This window comes from Salmo salar, chromosome 26, assembly GCF_965601325.2.
Source record: "Salmo salar chromosome 26, fSalSal1, whole genome shotgun sequence".
Lineage (NCBI taxonomy): Eukaryota > Metazoa > Chordata > Actinopteri > Salmoniformes > Salmonidae > Salmo > Salmo salar.
In genome coordinates this window covers 31,231,282-31,253,586 of record NC_138316.1, presented here as the reverse complement: position 1 = coordinate 31,253,586, position 22,305 = coordinate 31,231,282, and the positions used below count along the sequence as shown (strand labels likewise).

Sequence of the window (22,305 nt, the reverse complement as noted above, 5' to 3'; positions counted from 1 at the left end):
TGAGAACATGACACAAGGTTGGTGTACAACATGTGTAAGAGATCAGAGGACGCAAAGCACTTACATCATGTTCCTGCTAAACGTTTCATTTACAGTATGCAACTTATAATGCTGAGGTTTCATTTGATAAGAGAACTATGAGTTTAGTACAAAACTCTAGAAAGAGCCACCTATCAAATCCATTGAGACACACACAGCAGCACATCTAGGTCTCAATCTCCCTGACTTCAGGTTAGACTTCCAGACACAGTACAACCCTGAGTCTAGGAGGTCACAGTGGGATGGGGAAATGTCTCATCATCCAGACACGCACACAGAGACGCACACAGAGACACACACGGCAGGGGCAGTGGAGCACAGCACCAGGTTGGCATTCATTAGGTTAGACCAAAGCGTTTCTCAGTTTTCCTACTATTGGTTCCTAATGTCTCAAATTGTTTATCCAGAAGGCGACATCAGCTGTCAGCTGCTCACCAACTGCCATGTCATTACCATCCACACCCAGTACATTATCCTCCATAAGTATCATCTGCTTTCCTGATCGTCGACCAGAAGGTTTTTTCAAGCGACTGTTTCCTCCACTCTTGTTGACAACGGTTTAGCAAAGCTTTACATGATATGGTCTCCTCAAATTGATGGTTCACACATAAATCAAGGCTTGTGATGCGAGAGGTTTTCAAAGACATCCCACATCATCTCCTCTGATGTGTAGATCACAGATACAGCTGTAAACATCAAATCTTCAGCAGACCTCAAAAGAATAGAATTAATTGTCTAAATGTAATTCTATAGAGACCTGCAGATCTCTCCTAATGCAAGTGACAGGATCTAGTGGAAAGATGTGGCCTCAGTCAGGTTGACTTCACACCACATTTGATTTATGAAAAAATGCTGAAACATGTCATTTAGTACTTGAACTATTTCTATAACGTGTTTGTTCGTGATGTATGATTGACTTCTCTGGAAGACAGACTGGACGAACCTGTTAAGTTACCGGATGGGAGTCGCATGTCAGTGATAAATGAACAGATATTGTACTGTATGTAATGGATAAGGCATCAGTCACTGGTATGTAAGTGATATGTATACCATGGGGCCTGTCAGCCCTCAGTTGTATAGGAAATACAATGCACAGGGTGGAGGCTTGATTTCATATACATTGTTATGTCATCTTATATTATACCATATATATATTATACCACCACCCTCTGCCCCCAGCTGTGCTCTGGACACCATATGTGAACTGATTGCCCCCATCTATCTTCAGAGCTCGTGCTGCTAGGTGACCTAAACTGGGACATGCTTAACACCCCACCCATCCTACAATATAAGCTTGATGCCCTCAATCTCACACAAATTATCAATGAACATACCAGGTACAACCCCAAATCTGTAAACACGCGCACCCTCAGATATCATCCTAACAAACTTGCCCTCCAAATACACCTCTGCTGTTTTCAACCAAGATCGCAGCGATCACTGCCTCATTGCCTGCATCCGTAATGGGTCTGCGGTCAAACGACCACCCCTCATCACTGTCAAATGCTCCCTAAAACACTTCAGCGAGCAGGCCTTTCTAATCGACCTGGCCCGGGTATCCTGGAAGGATATTGACCTCATCCCGTCAGTAGAGGATGCCTGGTTATTCTTTAAAAGCGCCTTCCTCACCATCTTAAATAAGCATGTCCCATTCAAAAAATGTAGAACCAGGAACAGATATAGCCCGTGGTTCTCTCCAGACCTGACTGCCCTTAACCAACACTAAAACATCCTGTGGCGTTCTGCATTAGCATCGAACAGCCCCCGTGATATGCAACTTTTCAGCAAAGTTAGGAACAAATATACACAGGCAGTTAGGAAAGCTAAGGCTAGCTTTTTTAAACAGAAATTTGCATCCTGCAGCACAAACTCAAAAAAGTTCTGGGACACTAAAGTCCATGGAGAATAAGAGCACCTCCTCCCAGCACTGAGGCTAGGTAACACTGTCACCACCGATAATTCCACTATAATTGTGATTTTCAATAAGCATTTTTCTACGGCTGGCCATGCTATCCACCTGGCTAACCCTACCCCGATCAACAGCCTTCCACCCCCCACAGCAACTCGCCGAAGCCTCACCCATTTCTCCTTCACCCAAATCCAGATAGTTGATGTTCTGAAAGAGCTGCAAAATCTGGACCCCTACAAATCAGCCGGGCTAGACAATCTGGACCCACTCTTTCTAAAATTATCTACTGAAATTGTTGCAACCCCTATTACTAGCATGTTCAACCTCTTTCGTATCGTCTGAAATTCCCATTGATTGGAAAGCTGCCGCGGTCATCCCCCTCTTCAAATGGGGAGACACTCTAGACCGAAACTGCTACAGACCTATATCTATCCTACCTTGCCTTTCTAAGGTCTTCGAAAGCCAAGTTAAACAGATTACCGACCGTTTCAAATCCCACCGTACCTTCTCCGCTATGCAATCTGGTTTCAGAGCTGGTCATGGGTGCACCTCAGCCACGCTCAAGGTCCTAAATGATATCATAACCACCATCAATAAGAGACATTACTGTGCAGCCGTATTCATCGACCTGGCTAAGGCTTTCGACTCTGTCAATCACAACATTCTTATCGGCAGACTCAACAGCCTTGGTTTCTCAAATGATTGCCTCGCCTGGTTCACCAACTACTTCAATGATAGAGTTCAGTGTGTCAAATTCTCTTTAGACATCAATGATGTCGCTCTTGCTGCTGGTGATTCTCTGATCCACCTCTACGCAGACGACACCATTCTGTATACATCTGGCCCTTCTTCGGACACTGTGTTAACTAACCTCCAGACGAGCTTCAATGCCATTACACCTCTTCCCGTGGCCTCCAATTGCAAGTAAAACTAAATGCATGCTCTTCAACTGATCGCTGCCCCCACCCGCCCAGCATCACTACTCTGTTCTGACTTAGAATATGTGGACAACTAGGTGTCTGGTTAGACTGTAAACTCTCCTTCCAGACTCACATTAAACATCTCCAATCCAAAATTAAATCTTGAATCGGCTTCCTATTTCGCAACAAAGCATCCTTCACTTATGCTGCCAAACATACCCTCGTAAAACTGACCATCCTACCGATCCTCAACATCATTTACAAAATAGCCTCCAACACTCTACTCAACAAATTGGATGCAGTCTATCCCTGTGGCTCAGTTGGTAGAGCAGTTGGTAGAGCATGGTGTTTGTAACGCCAGGGTTGTGGGTTCAATTCCCACGGGGTCCAGTACCAAAAAAAATGCATGAAATGAAATGTATGCATTCACTACTGTAAGTTGCTCTGGATAAGAGCGTCTGCTAAATGACTAAAATGTAATGTAAAAAAATCACAGTGCCATCCATTTTGTCACCAAAGCCCCATATACTACCCACCACTGCGACCTGTACGCTCTTGTTGGTTGGCCCTCGCGTTATACTTGTCGCCAAACCCACTGGCTCCAGGTCATCTACAAGTGTCTGCTAGGTAAAGCCCCGCCTTATCTCAGCTCACTGGTCACCATAGCAGCACCCACTCGTGGCACGCGCTCCAGCAGGTATCTCTCTCTGGTGACCCCCAAAGCCAATTCTTCCTTTGGCCACCTCTCCTTCCAGTTCTCTGCTGCCAATGACTGGAACGAACTGCAAAAATCTCTGAAGCTGGAGACTCTTACCTCCCTCACTAGCTTTAAGCACCAGCTGTCAGAGCAGCTCACAGATCACTGCACATAGCCTATCTGTAAACAGCCCATCTACCCACCTCATCCCCATACTGTATTTATTTATTTATTTATCTTGCTTCTTTGCACCCCAGTATCTACTTGCACATCCTACCATTCCAGTGTTTAATTGCTATATTGTAATTACTTCACCATGGCCTGTTTATTGCCTTACCTCTCTTATCCTACCTCATTTGCACATGCTGTATATAGACTTTTTCTACTGTATTATTGATTGTATGTTTGTTTATTCCATGTGTAACTTTGTGTTGTTGTATGTGTGGAACTGCTTTGCTTTATCTTGGCCAGGTCGCAGTTGCAAATGAGAACTTGTTCTCAACTAGCCTACCTGGTTAAATAAAGGTGAAATAAAATAAAATAAATAATTAAAAAGTCATATCAATCACAGCATAATTAATACATCACAGTCAGTATTGGCCCAATCAAGAGAACCCAGTCAATACTGACTGTTAATTTATAATTATACCCACCTGTGAAGCCTTGTTGTGACACTGATTGCCATTGCCTTGCACGCTGAGGAAGGGTTCCTACCCAACATATTCATGCGGCAATAAAAACATGTATATTTAAGTGTATTTACCTGATTGCTGTCCCATCTCTTTGGATCATATACACCAGGATCCAGCAACCGATTTCAATTCATATAAAAAGGTGGAGTCGAGCACATTGTATCTTTTCATCAATCTCAGCATCCCCAATCCCAAATTAGGAAAGACCAAGCAAGAGAGAATCAATTTCACTCCAATAAGAAAATAACGGAGTCACAGCAGGCAGGCTACCACCGATGCAGCTTCCATCAGTACTAGACCGCTATCACACACACAACAACAAACACCGAGCTCCACATAAAGGTGCATCATAGGGTTTTGTAAGTCAAGAATGGTTATGTACAGAAAGAGTGACTACATGAAATGTAGGACCAGTACCACTAGCTGGGATGCCAGTGGGTGGTGTATGGCCCCCTTCTACCCACTCTTTGAACCATGATGACAAAGAAGGAAGTGACTCTGTATGCACCATTGAGCCAGAGGGACCACAGAGAGAGGCTGGCTGTAGTACAGTTGGCTGATAGAGAGGGGCAGAATTAGCAGGCATTGAGTGCAATGAGAGGAACAGCTATCTGACAAGGATCACAGCAGGTGGTTAATAGACAATAGAGCCATCAGAGTCCACAGATGTCAAAATTGCACATTATAAAATCAAAATCCTATTAAGTGAGTTGTGGCCGGTACAAACATGGGACTTTTACATGACATGAGTGATATTTGAGGTGCCTGCCACAAGAGTACCACAGAGATTCTGATATGTTTATTTAACTAGGCAAGTCAGTTAAGAACAAATTCTTATTTACAATGACGGCCTACACCGGCCAAACCCGGACGACGCTGGGCCAATTGTGTGCTGGCCTATGGGACTCCCAATCACAGCCGGTTGTGATACAGACTGGATTCGAACCAAGGACTGTTGTGACACCTCTTGCACTGAGATGCAGTGCCTTAGACCGCTGCGCCACTCGGGAGCCCCAATTCTGCCACAGCCCCTAAACAGCTCAACCCCTCCAATCCCTCCAGCCCCAGCTACTTGTCTCCAACCCCTCTGGCCACTAACACCTCCAGATCGAACCAGATGTGAGAATTTACAGTCTGCCAAAGCAACCTGTGACTTCCCTGTGACTGTAGCTGGAGGTGTTGACACTGTAGCTGGGGGAGGCTAAGAGATCCATGGTATACCCCCTGGGAAGAGAGAGTTTGGATAAGAGGGTAGGGGGTAGTTAGTGTTTCCCTCTATGTCAGCAGACTGGGGCTAATTCCAGGAGTAGGCTACAGTTTATCTTTCAACAGTTACCACCTCCACTCACACCACGGGATTAAATGCATACTGGATAATAATGCTGCTGGGATTAGATTACAAACTGATGAGCAGACAATAGAGATGTCTGGGGATTGGGAGTGAAACTATTTTTACAACAGCCAGATATCCACCCTCCTGCTGAGATTTGCCACTTAGGTTGCCTCAGTCTCCCAGTCCTTGTCATTTGTATTGGGAATATGGCAGTTTACTGTAAACAAATCACCAAGGATGATACAGTGAGTTTGAGTACACCGGCCTCACTGGGTTGCCAGGTTGTGTTGTGGTAATGTTTACCTAGAGTGCACCCTCCCCCCATTGACTGTTTGTAGTATTTACCTTCCTACTCCCCCTCATTAGGGTGAGTTTAAATACACTGGGTTGCCAGATTGTGTTGTGGTATTAACACACTCCCCTGCATTAGGATGAGTGAAAGCCTGTGGCAGGCAGTTGCAACATAAGCACTGGTCCAACCAGGGAGGGTTAAGGCATGGTCACAGGTAGCATTTGCCGGCCGAGAGCACTTAGAGTGCCATCGGTAATTTGCAAGCCGATTCTACATATAGCATTGCGTGCACAGTAAATGCCAGCAGTCAGACGTCCACCAGCGGGTTGTCCCTAAAACACATCGAAAAAAAACGGCAGATCAATCTTCGGTGCAGCGTGTGGTCCCTTAGAGTTAGGAATTGTCTGTTGTTAACCTGTGGGAATGTGTGTGTGCCAGTCAAGTCCAATTCCAACCCACAGCCTGGAACAGACAATCCAATCAGGGCCTCGGAGGGAGCTCTCATCCAACACAGCTAATTCACTTAACATGAGGCAGGGCACACAGCAGAACAATGCCAACCTCCAGCCTTAGATTTCTCACCAGAACTAGGGATCATCATCAACAACATCCCTAATAAAGCCCAGGACAGGACTAGGGACCCTGCTTCTACCTGAGTCTGCCTCTCTTCAGTGTATTTGGGTCTAAAGTGTTTCTGCTGCCTCTCTTCAGTGTATTTGGGTCTAAAGTGTTTCTGCTCTGAAAAGTGTACAGCAAGAAAAGTGTCAAATAAATCCTTAGAGCCTCCATTGAGAATGAGACATCATCATGAGACATGTTAGAAGCCATGAAGAGCTGCCCCGAGGAGGAGAGGCCCGAGGAGGGGCCCTGAGAATTTACCTCTGGTTAATTACAAGAGTTGACATGGACATGGGTTGCTCCACCTCACCTGTATCAGGAGTTTGAGGTGTGTGTGCACGTATAACCCGAGTTGGGACAAGGACAGCATTCTTCCCCATTCCCTAATAGTCCTAACAACAACTGCCTGAGGGCTTCAATGTAGCCTTTATCTTTCTGCCAGATCTGAGAACAAACTTCCCACGGACTGTCATGTCGTCAATATGAAACTGTGTGCTCAAACTTACACTATTGAAGAATGACATTTCAATTAGACAAAGTAGAAAACAACAGACATTGTATTGGCTTATCTCAATTAAATTCAAACTGGGGATTAGAGTGATTAGGCCATTTGCAAGTCAGGGCCAGGGAACATAAGCACTGTTGTTGCAGCATAGAAATCACAAGCTTTGCATTAGTCCCACAGAAAGTATTACGCAGGTAGCCATAATCAAATACTTACAATTGAGTGGGTAAGACTGACAGTTAGGGTTTCTCAATTCCCCTAACAGAGTACTGAATATTCATGAACTGTACGATAGTTCCTCAGTAAATACTGTCCATATATAGCAGTTTGTCACTCAGAGCATCCCACACCACTGCTAATAAAGATGTTACTGTCAAGTCACTCCCACCACTGACTTCCGCAAATTCCACCAAATTGAGCCACCACCCAAATTAACAACCATGCATCCAACAACACACAGGGCTTGTTAATGACTGTACAAACTGTTACTGTTCAGTACTTCCAGTCAGCTGTTCTCAGTTTAAGTTTTTAACTGGACTCTGGACATTTAACCCCATCGCAAACTAGCTTTTCCAATGAAAAAAGAGCTCCCTCTCTGCAGGCAGCCTTCTCTTCTCTCAGTTCCCATCCGAGACAGATCCACTGAACCACAGACCAGGGTACATAACCACAAGTACCCAGAATATGTAACCAAGACTTAATTTCCTAGCAAACAATTCATAAACAAAACAAATGCTGTTTATGATCAGAATGGTATGGAGTTAGGTCTATTTTTATTACTGTTGAATTCTACTGTATTTCCAGGAGATAATCCACTGAAGACCTCTGAGCCCAACTCCAAAATAATTACAGGGTACTAATTTCTGCTTGGTGAGTGACACTAAGACAGTATAAAAGTGCTTTAATAGACATGCCCAATCATATCCAAGCCAACAATATTCTCAGTCCGCAAGTAGTTTGCAGATAATTCAATCACTGCAATCAGTTTGCACTGTAAATTGGTTGTTACCAGAAAAAAATATTGTAATCAGATTAAAAAGGTACTTTTGAAAAACTAGATGATTACTTCTTGGATTACTTTTCAATTTAGAAAGGACGTTTGCACAAAAAAAATCATTGATAACTTTTTTCAATGACATTCAATTCAGCATTGAAAAAAGGCGCAAATGTAAGTTTGTTCCACCTGAGTAGTCTGACCACAAGTCAGAGACCACTTTGATGACACACCAAATGCATTTGATGGATCCTTTGTCTTATTCTAATGGGTCTTAATGTGAAAGTAATCCAAAAGTAACTGAAAGTAATCAGATAACGCTATCGAGTTTGGGTAATCCAAAAGTTGCATTACAGATGAATTTGATAGGTAACTAGTAACTAATTGATTATATATAGAAATTTACCCAACCCTGCTACTCACACTAAATTATTCCACTGCTCTGTCATTCACTAAATACTTTAATCTGCAATCACTGAAGTTGTTTGTGGTGTTGAGTGGCACGAGGGGTGTTGTACAAAACAAAGTGATCAGCAATTGGATCGTCTCTAACCAATCAGAGTGTCAAAGCAAATGACACATTTTCAAACTGCAGTGTGTTCTGACTGGCCCAACCCATCAGTTTCTGGACCGATCAGACGGCCCCAAATGTGTTCGCATTCGGTGAAGGGTCGGGAGGTACTCCGATCCACACTCACTGCGGAGAAGAAACGAATGTCCGTGGGCGTTTGGCCGGAGCAAGGAGTCTCTGGGTAGCCAGGCAACGGGCTAGTATCAGACGAGCCAACCAGCTAGCTAGCTCCTCATACCACACGGAGACCGGGATCATGTTCATTTGGGCACAATGTAGCAAAACGTTTTGCAACGGGAAACAAAAACAAGGGTTAAGGTAGTCCCCTCCCTGTTTCAGTTGAGTTTATTGCGTTTGCTGCCAAACGAACATGACAAAGACCACACCAGGGCAGCGTGCTAGCTACTGACCTGCCCCTAAGTAGGTGTTGGATTGTCTGGCCTCTCTCCAAGGTCTCCCTCTTCTCACCACTCAACTGCCTCCTCACCCTCTGGACTTGTTGGTTCATCAGATGTTGAGGAGGCAGTCTAATGTTAGCCGTTGTATCCATTTAGTTGCATTAGCCGAGCTGAACTCTCCCACAAATAAAAGGTTATTTTCAGCCATTTGAATAACGTTGGCCTGTCCACATGTAATAGAATCCAGATGCCTCCCTGCCACACATGACGCTGCTGCAAAACCTCTTTAAGCCGGAGAGGAGACTACAGAAGTGCATAGATAGTGGGTTTAAAGTAAAGGCTCTCTCCAGTCTCACTTAGCCTCTTTCTGTCTCGGTCACTGTTCCCATCTTGAAAATCTGGAAGGGAGGACTGGCTGCACTCCCATTTTCTCTCCCCTCCACTAATAAACAAAGAATGGATTACCTTATATAGGTCTATTGAGTACCCATACGGGCAGGCAGCAGGCGACATCAGAAAATGCTCATACAAAATACTGTCAGAAAGATACCTCTGCGTCCCAAATGGCACTATTCCCGACATAGATATTTTTTGTTTACAAGCAAACCTCACATTGGAGTGATGTGCATGCATCTTCGCACCAAAAAGCTCTGAAACAGGATAGCTAACGCTGTTGTTGGGACCTTGACAACTTAACAGTCTGAGTGATGACCATGAAAACACACAAGGCTGGTGGCTATTACTAATTAGCTATGTTCAACAAGTATATTATTCTTCTGGCTTTATCTAGCTCTACTTTTGATATTTTACCTTGCTAGGTAATCAATACTCCGATGACATCTGTGATGTCGTAGACAAAAAACATCTAAATTAGGTTTTGTAAACTTTCACGAGCTGCATCTCAAGTTGGAGGATTCTATATTGACTCCTACGTAAACAAAGCCCTTTCTGGTGCGAACCTGCACGTGCTAGTTTTCATGATGCAGCCAGGAAATGGGTCTATCCTGCACTACTGTTGAGCAGGGCCCATGTACAGTGGTATATTAAAAGGGCACTTAAAGAGCTATTTACTGGTCACAGTGGATACATTTACTGTTGTTGCATAGGGCAGTCACAGTGTCAGATAGGTCATGTTTGAAAGGACTTGAGAAGCAAAGCAGCACTAAACATTTCAACACAAGAATGTGTCAAATGGGGCCATTAAAAAAAGTTTGTCTTGGAACATCATGACGCAGAAGCCCGAAGGCACTTTAAGCCTAGTCATTAGAGCCAAGCAGAAATAACGTATTTGTTACAGTCACAAGTCAAGATCAAAATGCAACAAAAGCAAATAAGTAAAGTAGAAGGGGCTTCCATTTCTGACTAGATTATAAATAAGAAAACATGGGGAAAATCTTGCCCAAACAAACTCAAATTATTGGTAGGTTTATCAATGGACATTCCATTCTCTGTTCAGTGTTTTTAAAATAATTTTCTAAGACGCCACACAGTCCTACATTTACATTTCTTTGAAAAAGAAATTCCATTCTAAAGACACCAACATGACAATGTGTCAATACTATTCCCAGGACAGGAAAAGGTAACAGTAATACTTGTTAACGGTATGTTGCCAGGTCGGACTTCAAACAAACATTGACACTTGTCTGCAAAGTGCAAATTCCTGCACCATAGGATGAATACACCATCTACTCTGGTTTCCAGAGGCTCACTGGGGCTGTACAGTGACAGTCAAAAACGACCAACTATATAACTGGCCCCTGACCGCTTCACATATAACTTGAAACACTTTTGCATTAGGGGCGGGGTGAAGGGGAGCACGTGTCTATAAGAAATGGAAAGTACAGTGCCTTCAGAAAGTATTCACACCCCTTTACTTTTTTCACATTTTGTGGGATTAAATGTTTGTCATTTTATGTCAACGTTCTACACAAAACTCTAATAGAAACAAAGAATGTATCTTGGTTAGATAAATATTAAACCCATGTTAGAATCACCTTTGGTAGTGATTACAGCTGTGAGTCTTTCTGGGTAAGTCTAAGAGCTTTGCACACCTGGATCGTACAATATATGCACATTCTTTTTACAATTCTTCAAGTTCTGGCAAGTTGGTTTTTGATCCTTTCTAGACAGCCATTTAAGTCTTGCCATAGATTTTCAAGCCGATTTAAGTCAAAACTGTAACTACGCTACTCAAGAAAATGCAATGTGTTTTAGGTTATTGTCCTGCTGAAACGGTGAATTTGTCTCCCAGTGTCTGTTGGAAAGCAGACTGAACCAGGATTTTGACTGTGCTTAGCTTATTCTGTTTCTTTTGATCCTAAAAAAAAACTCCCTAGTCCTTGTCGATGACAAGCATACCCATAACATGAAGCAGCCATCACTATGCTTGAAAATATGGAGAGTGGTACTCAGTAATGTGTTGTATTGGATTTGCCCCAAACATAACGCTTTGCATTCAGGACAAAAAGTAAATTTCTTTGCAGTTTTACTTCAGTGCCTTATTGCAAACAGGATGCATTTTTTGGAATATTTGTTTTCTGTACAGGCTTCCTTTTCACTCTGTCAATTAGGTTACTATTGTGGAGTAACTACAATGTTGTTGATTCATCCTCAGTTTTCTCCTATCACAACCATTCAACTCTGTTTTAAAAAGTCACCATTAGCCTCATGGTGAAATCCCGGAGCGGTTTCCTTCCTCTTCGGCAACTGAGTTGGGGAGGACGCCTGTATATTTGTAGTGACTGGGTGTATTGATACACCATCCAAAGTGTAATTAATAACTTCAGCATGCTCAAAGGGATGTTTAATGTCTGCTTTTTTTTAACCCATCTACCAATAGGTGCCCTTCTTTGTGAGGCATTGGACAACCTCCCTGGTCTTTGAGGATTCACGGCTTGACTGAGGGACCATGCATGTGTGGGATACAGAGATGAGGTAGTCATTCAAAAATAATGTTGAAAACTATTTTTGCACACAGTGAGTGCATGCAACTTATGTGACTTGTCAAGCACATTTTTACTCGTGAACTTATTTAAGCTTGTCATAACAAAGGGATTGAATACTTGACTCAATACATTTTAGTTTTGTATTTTTAATTCATTTGTTGAAATTGAAAAACATAATTCCACTTTGACATTACGGGGTATTGGGTGTAGGCCAGTGACAAAAAATCTCAATTGAATCCATTTTAAAATTCAGGCTGTAACACAATTTTTTTTTGGTGGGGGGGAATCAAGAGGTGTGAATACTTTCTGAAGGCACTGTACAAACATTCAACATAATAGGCACCATTTATCCAACACACAGGGTTAGGCTAAGTATCCTCAGGTTGTGATTCAACAAACAAAGTCCTCTGAACAGAACGAGATGCAGAATCAGTGATTCTGTGCAGTCCGACTGCAATGTACGTAGTCAATCTCAAACATGCACATACTGTCCTCTGTCTCTAGCCTCTCAGGATGATAACCAACCAACCTGTGGAGTGGGTGGAACAACTTGAAACCATGACCCTCCCTCAACTACCAAGGCTGGCAGGAAGGCTGGCAGGTAAACATTTGCAGCAAGAAGAGAATCTATCCTTATAGGAAAACCAAAAATAGAAGCCCTTGCCTGAAGCCAGGCTAGGGAAGAGGCAGAGCAGGGGGGTGGGTTCCACCCACATGATCTCAACAATACAACCAGGGCCAGAAACACTTTCTGGGGTATTCCAACCAGGAATGCCATTTTCAGCATGGTTACCACCTCAACGGCGTCAGAACAGGAATACATTTCTGATGAGTGATATGAATGGTAGAATTGTGTCAATAAATAATGCACAATCATCAGAAATCCATTTGTTTATGAGCATTTGGGGATAAACAAGGTGACTTAGCAATAATTGGTTTGAACAACCAACTGTTGAGGGAATGTTCAATGTGCATCAAAGCTCGTAGCAATACCAGAATGAAAGCACACCCAAAAGCGCTTCAACCCAGCTTGAACAACACAGGTGCTGGAATAAAGTTTTATTTACCCCGCAACACTTCAACAGGTGGCTATCCAGGAAAATAAAGGAGCAATATTATTTCGGGCTGTAAGACTGTTCCATTCACATCAGCCAGGTTTGACTTTCTCATGAAAAGGGAACATTTAACATTTTTACAATAAGTAGTTCCACTGTCAGTTTGTATCAGTCTTGCAGATCAGAACAACTCAACCAGACAAAGTTTGAAACCTGTTCACTCAGATTGGATAGAGGCTACTCAAAGGGCTCGCTAAACTGAAATCGAATTCTGGATTGGTCCCTGGGCTAAATAAGATCACAAGGATCAAGGTCAAACAGGCAGACTACACAGTGTGTCAGGCAGTGACATGGCCAATCATCGCAGCATCTGAGCTCATAGCAGTGTGTCACTACCATGGCTGCGTTTACACAGGCAGCCCAATTCTGATCTTTTGCCCAATTATTAGCAAAAGATCTGATCTGATTGGTCAAAAGACCAATTATTGGCAAAAGATCAGAATAGGTTTGCCTGTGTAAACACAGCCTAAGTAGTCAGAGCTGTCCACACATTAGGCAAGTAGCCACACGATCAGACATTGCAATGCTGTGGTCATTTACAGTTAGGAGACGGACACGGTGTGTTAGGTAATGACATGGCTAATCATCAAAGACTACGAGCTAATAGTCTGTGTGTGGTTTTACATATGATAGCCAAGTAGTCATTGCAATCCAATGCTCTGGTCATTTACTGTTAGCAGACACCTGATTATTACAGATCAGACATTTCTGTCCCGGTGACTAAGAGGCATGAGCCCCGGCCCCCGAGGAGCCTGGTGACCATGCCAACCATGGAGATCTGCCAATACCAAAGTCCAGCAATAGCAGAGGCTCTCAGCTGCAACCTCAAACAGATTTCAGAGCAGATCTGCTTTCAGCTGTGGTGATCCGGTATGACAGTTAGTTCCCCTAGCACTGGCCTGGGCCAAAGGAGGGTGGGTTCAGGGGCTGTCTCCCAAATGGCACCCTATTCCCTAAATAGTGCATTACTTTTGACCAGGGGCTCTTTAGGGAATGCAGCCAGTGACACGACACCTTGAATTTGGCCCAAAGGCCAGTAAAGTGCACCCTCTTAAGGACACCTAATAATGTGTAATGGGAAAGTATGATATCCTGTGTCCGATTTTGCCATATAAACATGTTCAGTACAAGCTGGAGTTCCGTGGTGTGGGGTTCTCACTTCACAGGCTCTGTCCCTTTCATTAAAGAAAAACAATAAAATAAAAACCTGTCTTGTTAAATTACATTTTTATAATGTAAATGTAAGTTGTTAGAACCCCCAATCGCTTTCAATTACAGAATGCAGTTAATTTGAAATGTATTTTCTAATGGATCACTGTAGGGGGAAAGGACAAAGTCATTGAAATAGTTGTTATATTTAATCAATCATTGAGAAAAGCCAAACCACATCCAAGGCAATTAAAGCAATATAGTGAACAGTTTAAGTGGATAATTAGCTGATTCTAGCACAGAAGCTAATGTAACAGGTTGCCAACAGTTCCTAGAAGATACTACAGTAGTTAAAGAGATTGAACGGGATGTTAAGCACTTACAAATGGGTAACATATTGTACGAATTGGAATTCAATCTTTTTTTTGTGGGATGTAACATATTATACAAATGGATGACTCATTATCACCATTTTTAAAACTACTGACTGAAATTATACAAAACCTTTATAAAAGACATCTTTAAGCACCAGTTAAATCTAAAACCAGTCACAATTCAAGACATTTTGGTCTAGCGGAAGGAGGAACAGCTACACCATATAAGATATGAGGACCAGTTGCTGAGTTAGTAACACTCATCTCTTTAGGCTATGGGCCTACGTTTGGGGTGCTGCATGGGTCCGGATATGAATCTGTAACTTTGCTTTTTGCAAAGCTTCAGACTTTAATTTTCACAAAGACACCATAGGCTACAGCCAAATGAAAGATCTTATCAGAACAGACCCCATTTTTAAAACATAATTCTCACAAATGTTCCTTGCCATTTGAACTAATGCAGCTTGTCCTGTCAGTTTACACAGGCTACAGATGAAGGGCCATTGTCTCACATTACATAACAGTGAGGACTCTCCTGCATGGCAAACACTGCAGGCCAGAGAAGCTGTATTCAAGAGGCAATTACAGAGAAATAGCATCACTGAATCATCTTAAAAAGGTACAGTCTTGGATCTGTTCAATGGTCATTTCAGTTCTATTTAGTCCTACTCATTGACTGCATTTAGAACTCCATCTATGAATCTGAGAGGGGTTACATTTCCGCAGCCCCATCCCTTAGCTGTATACCAAAACAAATGGCCGGGCTGCAGCTGCTTTCTCTAATCTCAGAATGTAGCTTTAAGCCTGGCATCTCTTTTCAATTATAGAACTTCTTGCGTCAAAACTGCTAAGAATGATCAGCCCTCACCACAAGCATGGACTACCCTTGTGTAATGTACAGTACTTAAACAAACAATTTACAAAGGCCAACCAAGCAAAAATAGCTTTGAGACATGCCTGGCAAGCAGCCATATTTGATTTGCAATGCAAACAAGAAGGCCTTCACATTACAGCTCAAATGCATGGAGGCGGATGAGTGGAAGTGGAAGGGACACAGTATGGGAAATATTGACTGGAATATGAATACCCAATTTCAACCTCCAACCTTTTGGATCCTGTGCATGTCAGAGGTGTAGTATTGTATCAGTTGCTGTTGACCGTAGTCCAGCGAGCTGCAGCTGTGAGCCTGTGATACTTGAATGCTGTGTGTTGCCTGTTGCTAATTATAACTGAACATATGAGAATGTGACAGGGTGGGAGAGCACAGGAGTGCACCCACTGAACCGTGGGTTTGGGTCACACGCTTTTAACTGTCTGGGTCCAAACTAAGGCAGAGTTACAATTCTCTACATTTCTCCCAGAGTGTGCATTAGCACACTTTCTCGGATGGATTTTACAATGGTGGAAACTGCCTTCAGCCAACGATTAAACCAATCCCATGCTTTTTAATCAATACACTTCTGGAAAAGTGTGGAGAATCAGATTGTATCCTAACTAAGCGTTAAGCACAGGCAGGCACAGAAAAGCCCTGGTCTTCAAAGTTCAAAAGGAATCCTGCCGAAGTATTGGAATATCATGATTTGGCTCTTTTGTATAAGGTTACACATAGCTGGGCTGGGTCACACTGAGGTGTGAAATTCAGATATATTGTTGTTAATGTGCACGAAGACAGCCCTGGGGCTGCATTCCAGGCCGTGGCTGCTACTATGGACTGCATTCATATAGTAGCTTACCTTTCATAATCACACCTAAAATGGTTCTTAAGAGTATTATAGAGGTTAACTCACCTTTATACCCAAGTGTGTTACCCAGTGGGGTGATACACAACGCATTAATCAAGAGACTGGCTACAACTCAAGTGATCAAATTAAATTATGTAGTCAAATAAAATAGTTATCGTTAGGAATAGTTCTCTGCCCCAACCACTTCCTCTGCTCTGCAGTCTGCACACATCAACCAAGCCCACAGAGAGCTACTTATCTTCCCCTGCGTCTCACCTCCATCCCAGTATGCCTGGGTCTCACCTCTCCCCCCAGAACCAAGGGACCTGACTGCTGGCCTTGGCAGTAAAGCCCCCTCCCCTCCCCTGGTCCTCCAGACCACCAAGTTGACATTGCACATCCTGCTGTCATTATGCTGCCTGTCGACAGACTGGTTGACTCCCAAATAGCACTCTATTCCCTACAAAGCGCATCAAATGTAGTGCACTATATAAGGAATAGGGTGCTATTTGGAACATAGGGCAGCCTCCAGCCCTGCTCATTACTTCCTCTCCCTGGGTTGTGATGACAGGCAGCAGAGGCCACTCTGAACACAACACAGGCTGGATCAATAAATTAGCCATAACACTCGTGATGAACTCCTCCACAACCGGATGCTATTGGCCTTAGAGGTCTTTATAAGCCATAAACACATTGGCCTGTGGCTTTGAGAGCCTCCTATAGTTGGAATGTGGCACTGTCAGGTTTAGTATGTAAAATACAGAACAATGCATGAACCAGCGGTCAGCACCATGTGGGAAATGACATCGTAAATAACAAGGTTTCCAAAAAACAACGCATACAAAGTTGTATAGCGGCAGAATAAGATACCGGGTAGGGAGTGGTCTATTTCATTGCGTTTTTCACTCATCACATTTATTCCGAAAAATGTCTCTCCTCACATGTCTGTTTGCCTATGGACAAACATTAAGAATAAGCTACGTGGTGAGTTGATGCCTATTCGGCAGCTAGTTAGCTAGGTTTGTATGAGTTGCTACTTTGTATGCGTTGTTGGTTGGCAACCTTTTACTTTACGTTTTTTGGAACAGATTCCTGTTGGAACGTTCTACAAATTATACCCACCCCTTCAAGCCTATCAACTCCCAAGATTAGGCTGGTGTAACTGATGTGAAATGGCTAGCTAGTTAGCCGGGTGCACGCTAATAGCGTTTCAAACGTCACTCGCTCTGAGACTTAGGAGTAGTTTTTTCCCTTCCTCTACATGGGTAACGCTGCTTCGAGGGTGGCTGTTGTCGATGTGTTCCTGGTTTGAGCCCAGGTAGGAGCGAGGAGAGGGATGGAAGCTATACTGTTACACTGGCAATACTAAAGTGCCTATAAGAACATCCAATAGTCAAAGGTATATGAAATACAAATCGTATAGAGAGAAATAGTCCTATAATTCCTATAATAACTACAACCTAAAACTTCTTACCTGGGAATATTGAAGACTCATGTTAAAAGGAACCACTAGCTTTCATATGTTCCCATGTTCTGAGCAAGGCACTTAAACATTAGCTTTCTTACTTTCTTCTCCAACACTTTGTTTTGCATTATTTAAACCAAATTGAACATGTTTCATTATTTATTTGAGGCTAAATTGATTTTATTGATGTATTAAGTTAAAATAAGTGTTCATTCAGTATTGTTGTAATTGTCATTATAAAAAAAATTATAATAAATCGGCATCGGCTTTTTTTGGGTCCTCCAATAATCGGTATAAAAAAAAAAACATAAAATCGGTCGACCTCTAGTTAATATTGCCTGCTAACCTGGATTTCTTTCAGCTAAATATGCAGGTTTAAAAATATATACTTCTGTGTATTGATTTTAAGAAAGGCATTGATGTTTATGGTTAGGTACAGTCGTGCAATGATTGTGCTTTTTTCGCAAATGCGCTTTTGTTAAATCATCACCCGTTTGGCGAAGTCGGCTGTCTTTGTTAGGAAGAAATAGTCTTCACAGTTCGCAACGAGCCAGGCGGCCCAAACTGCTGCATATACCCTGACTCTGTTGCAAGAGAAGTGACACATTTTCCCTAGTTAAAAGAAATTCATGTTAGCAGGCAATATTAACTAAATATGCAGGTTAAAAAATATATACTTGTGTATTGATTTTAAGTAAGGCATTGATGTTTATGGTTGGAGCAACGTGTACCTAAGCGATTATATGCAACGCAGGACAGGCTAGATAAACTAGTAATATCATCAGCCATGTGTAGTTAACTAGTGATTATGATTGATTGATTGTTTTTCATAAGATAAGTTTAATGCTAGCTAGCAACTTACCTTGGCTTCTTACTGCATTCGCATAACAGGCAGGCTCCTCGTGGAGTGCAATGTAAAGCAGGTGGTTAGAGCGTTGGACTAGTTAACCGTAAGGTTGCAAGATTGAATCCCCGAGCTGACAAGGTAAAAATCTGTCGTTCTGCCCCTGAACAAGACTGTTCCTAGGCCGTCATTGAAAATAAGAATATGTTCTTAAGTGACTTGCCTAGTTAAATAAAGCAATGTATTCATAGTTCATATTTTATTTACCTTTGATTAACTAGGCAAGGCAGTTAAGAAAAATATCTTATTTTCAATGACAGCCTAGTGGGTTAACTGCCTTGTTCAGGGGCAGAACGACAGATGTGTACCTTGTCAGCTCGGGGATTCGAACTTGCAACCTTACGGTTAACTAGTCCAACGCTCTAACCACTAGGCTACCCTGTCGCCCCATATTAAACAATGTGAATATAAATACTGCATTCACCGTCAAATAGCAGTTTCATTAAGGGCTTGATTGTTATTCTAAATACTGTCACTTCATGCCACTCATCTCAGTGCTGGGAATTGGACAAACAGGCCCATTGAAACAGTAAGAATATTTGTCAATCACTGCTGCTTTGACGGAATGTCGCTCAAACTGCTAATAATGTAATGGATGAATATACACGTTTAAAAAGGTCAGTGCAGTTCCTAATACAAGGAGGAAAAGGCTTTTGATTGAGGTTTCGTGAATGTCAGATGTGTGTAAGCATGAAAATGATAGAAGTTAATGCTGGTGATGACTGACCTGCAGTGCATACTAAGCATCAATAAGAACGGTTAAATAGTTCTTATGGAGGAATATTTGACAAATGGTCAAGTGGAAAATTAACCAGGGTTGCATTCAGTAAGACAAAACGGTGGGCAACAGCTGAATTCAACGGAAACGGTACTGAACGACCAGTTGAAAATCATTGTGATTATAGTGCTGTACGAGATGTGATTTCAAATCTGAGCAAACATACCTCAGACTGTTGATGAACGGTACGCAATGTTTTAGGGAAACATGTCGTTCAGTACAAACCGTCACACAACCTAGCAAACGTTGATGCGACCTGAACGCTCCCCATGTGTGTTCAAATACTTCATTGCTTTTCTATTACAGCATGGAAGACCAATCCTCTGGGAAAAGCCATGCAGCCCCTCCATCGGCTTCAACAACTACACCAGGGCCCAGTTTCCCAAAAGCATATTTAGGCTAAGTTAATCATTAGAACCACTGAGCTCAATGGTTCTAACGATGAACTTAGCCTTACGATGCTTTTGGGAAACCGAGCCCAGAGCTGTTAAATTCCGGTCCTGGAGAGCCCAAACGCTACTGCTTTTAGTTTCTACCTGGCAGTTAATTGCACTTTCCTGGTGTCCTCAGTCTTATTAGAAGAAGAGCATGAAAGTCAGAAGTGTTTTGGCTCTACAGGATTGGCATTGACCAGCCCTGAACTAGATGAAGAGAAGGGAAGGTGCCAACCCCATGTAGAGTGACATTACCTTACCCTGGCCAATCAATAGGATCAATGACTCATTTCAGACATAACAAACCAATCCCAGACAAAGCTATCAGTCAGTCTTCTCTGAGACATTATGTACCCAGAACATCCTCACTAGAAGGCCATGTCTTTTTACTGGCACGCCAAGGACTAAGCCAGGGAGTTTTTTTTACCATGTACTTTTTGTCCATAAAACTGCCCAAAAAAACCTAGCTTGCTCAGCAAACATTTCAAACATCCCCCTTTTTCTGCCACTCATAACAGTGTCAACCTTCTGCTTACCAGCTGAAACCAACAAGTCTACCTCTAGCCGTACTCCAAGATTCTTATAGGCTAAATGACATCAAGTTTGCCCAGCTTTACTAGTGGTCCTTTACAAACAGCAATAAAAATAATAATGTAACAACACTGTATATGCAGTCATTTGAATAATCATTCACCACATGAAAAAAATAAGAACATTATTTTTGTAGTATTCTGAAAAGGATCGAATTGTAGTTATACCAAGCAATGGTAGACTATACCGTCCAAAATGAATGGTCAATTGATGATATTCTGCATTTAATAGGCTACATGATCACAGTGGTACGTCAATGCAAGCCAAGGGGTGTGGCACTACCATGCGCTGCAAGAAGGCACATAGCATCTTTAAATCACAAAGTAAATAGAGTAATTCGTGAAAATTCCACAGCCAACAATTATCCGGACCGTTGCACATTCCTGGTTACAATGTTGCCTTTCTTATGACTAGCGACTCATTGATATATTGTAGCGACCAGCACCCACGCTGGTGCAAAGCTCACGGACGTGGAAAACTGCTGCTGAAATACTGGACGAGTGTGGTTGGATTTAAAAATCATTCGCGTGCTTATTCGGCCAGATTCACTATGCATTGAGTGCCTCTGATATCGGGGGAAACAGCTTGGCACACTGTGTTGTGTTTCATATAAAACATATCAAAGTATAGATACTTCATTGGCGTATCATGTATAAACGGAGATAATGCAAAGTTTTAATGTGTCTAGTCTAGTGGTACTCACTGATGGTAGCGGCTATCAGGTTATAATATGGCGGCTTCAAATCGCACCCCTCCATGCAGTTACAATTTAATTGCCATAACCCCTACGCATGCACAGCCTATATTTCTAACAAGAATGTAGGCTATTTGTTACATTGGATATACTCAGTAATGTTTATTAAGTTTACAAACGTGGTGTTATTATAAAGTGCTCAATTCGGCACTCTCATTTCACAAACAGAGCGACCCCAAAACACATGGACTTCGACTCTTGCTTATCTTCTTACCAAATGCAATATATGTGGTAATTTAGCCGAAAAACTACATTTGGGTCTAAACTACTTCATTTCCTATAGTAGTATAAAAACGCAATGACGTTCATGTGAAATTCCTCAACAGCCAACATCCTCTGCAGCCTAATCGCACACCATGAAATGTGATTTTGACCATAAATTCCAGAAAAGTAGGGGACACGCTCAGGAATTTAAATATGAAACTGTATGCACAACAGTTGAGAGTTTACATCCCAGTAAAAACTATGCAGTAAGGATAACTCTGAAACAAGACATACAATCCCATTCATTCGATAGTCAAGCAAGGTTTCTACATCGCCTTGCTCGCTGTTCCGCAACGAAATCCCATCAAATCGCTAATTAAATCAAGCATGGACAGAGAGAATGTCTCATTTCCACGTCTATTCAAGAAGCGGAATGGACATACGTAATAAGCCGGCAGAAAATGCTATCCTACCTGAGAATGTTCTACTGTTTCATTGCCTGCAGTCAGCCCTTCAGATGCACATATAACCAAAAGTCCTGCTCTATTGAGTAAAAACGCCTCCTCGCTGAGGAAATCTCAAAGTGGACAAATAATGAACAGTAGTGGTGGTTGAAGGGAGGGGAGGTAGCAGGGTGTAGGGATAGCGCTGGGAAAGCGGAAACACGTCATAAAAGAGGGACCTTAAGGGGCTTTGTAGTCACCTCTGATGTGGTAAGTCTGTGTGGTGTTTTGGGAAACGCATGTTACATCTTCGGGCCGTTGTAGGAAAGATGCATGGTTAAAACACTCGTAAGCCTAAATTCCATCGCTATCGGAAAATGGGCCCTGATCTACTTCTATTATGTTTCACTATTATGCCCCTGCTTGTGCCCAGTTTCCGATAGCGATGGAATTTAGGCTT

General features: G+C 42.4%; 1 protein-coding gene across 3 annotated transcripts in view; it reads right to left on the bottom strand.

Annotated features, from left to right (window-relative positions):
- The window catches only part of LOC106587616 (talin-2), a 127,964-nt gene extending 105,912 nt beyond the window's left edge, over positions 1-22,052 (bottom strand). For 2 of the 3 annotated variants that reach the window (XM_082969611.1, XM_082969610.1), the window contains exon 1: positions 21,876-22,052. The gene's annotated coding sequence lies outside the window, so the exon portion shown is untranslated. The remainder of the gene's footprint in view (positions 1-21,875) is intronic. The other variant, XM_082969612.1, reaches the window with a different exon arrangement.
- Positions 22,053-22,305: the final 253 nt, after the last annotated feature.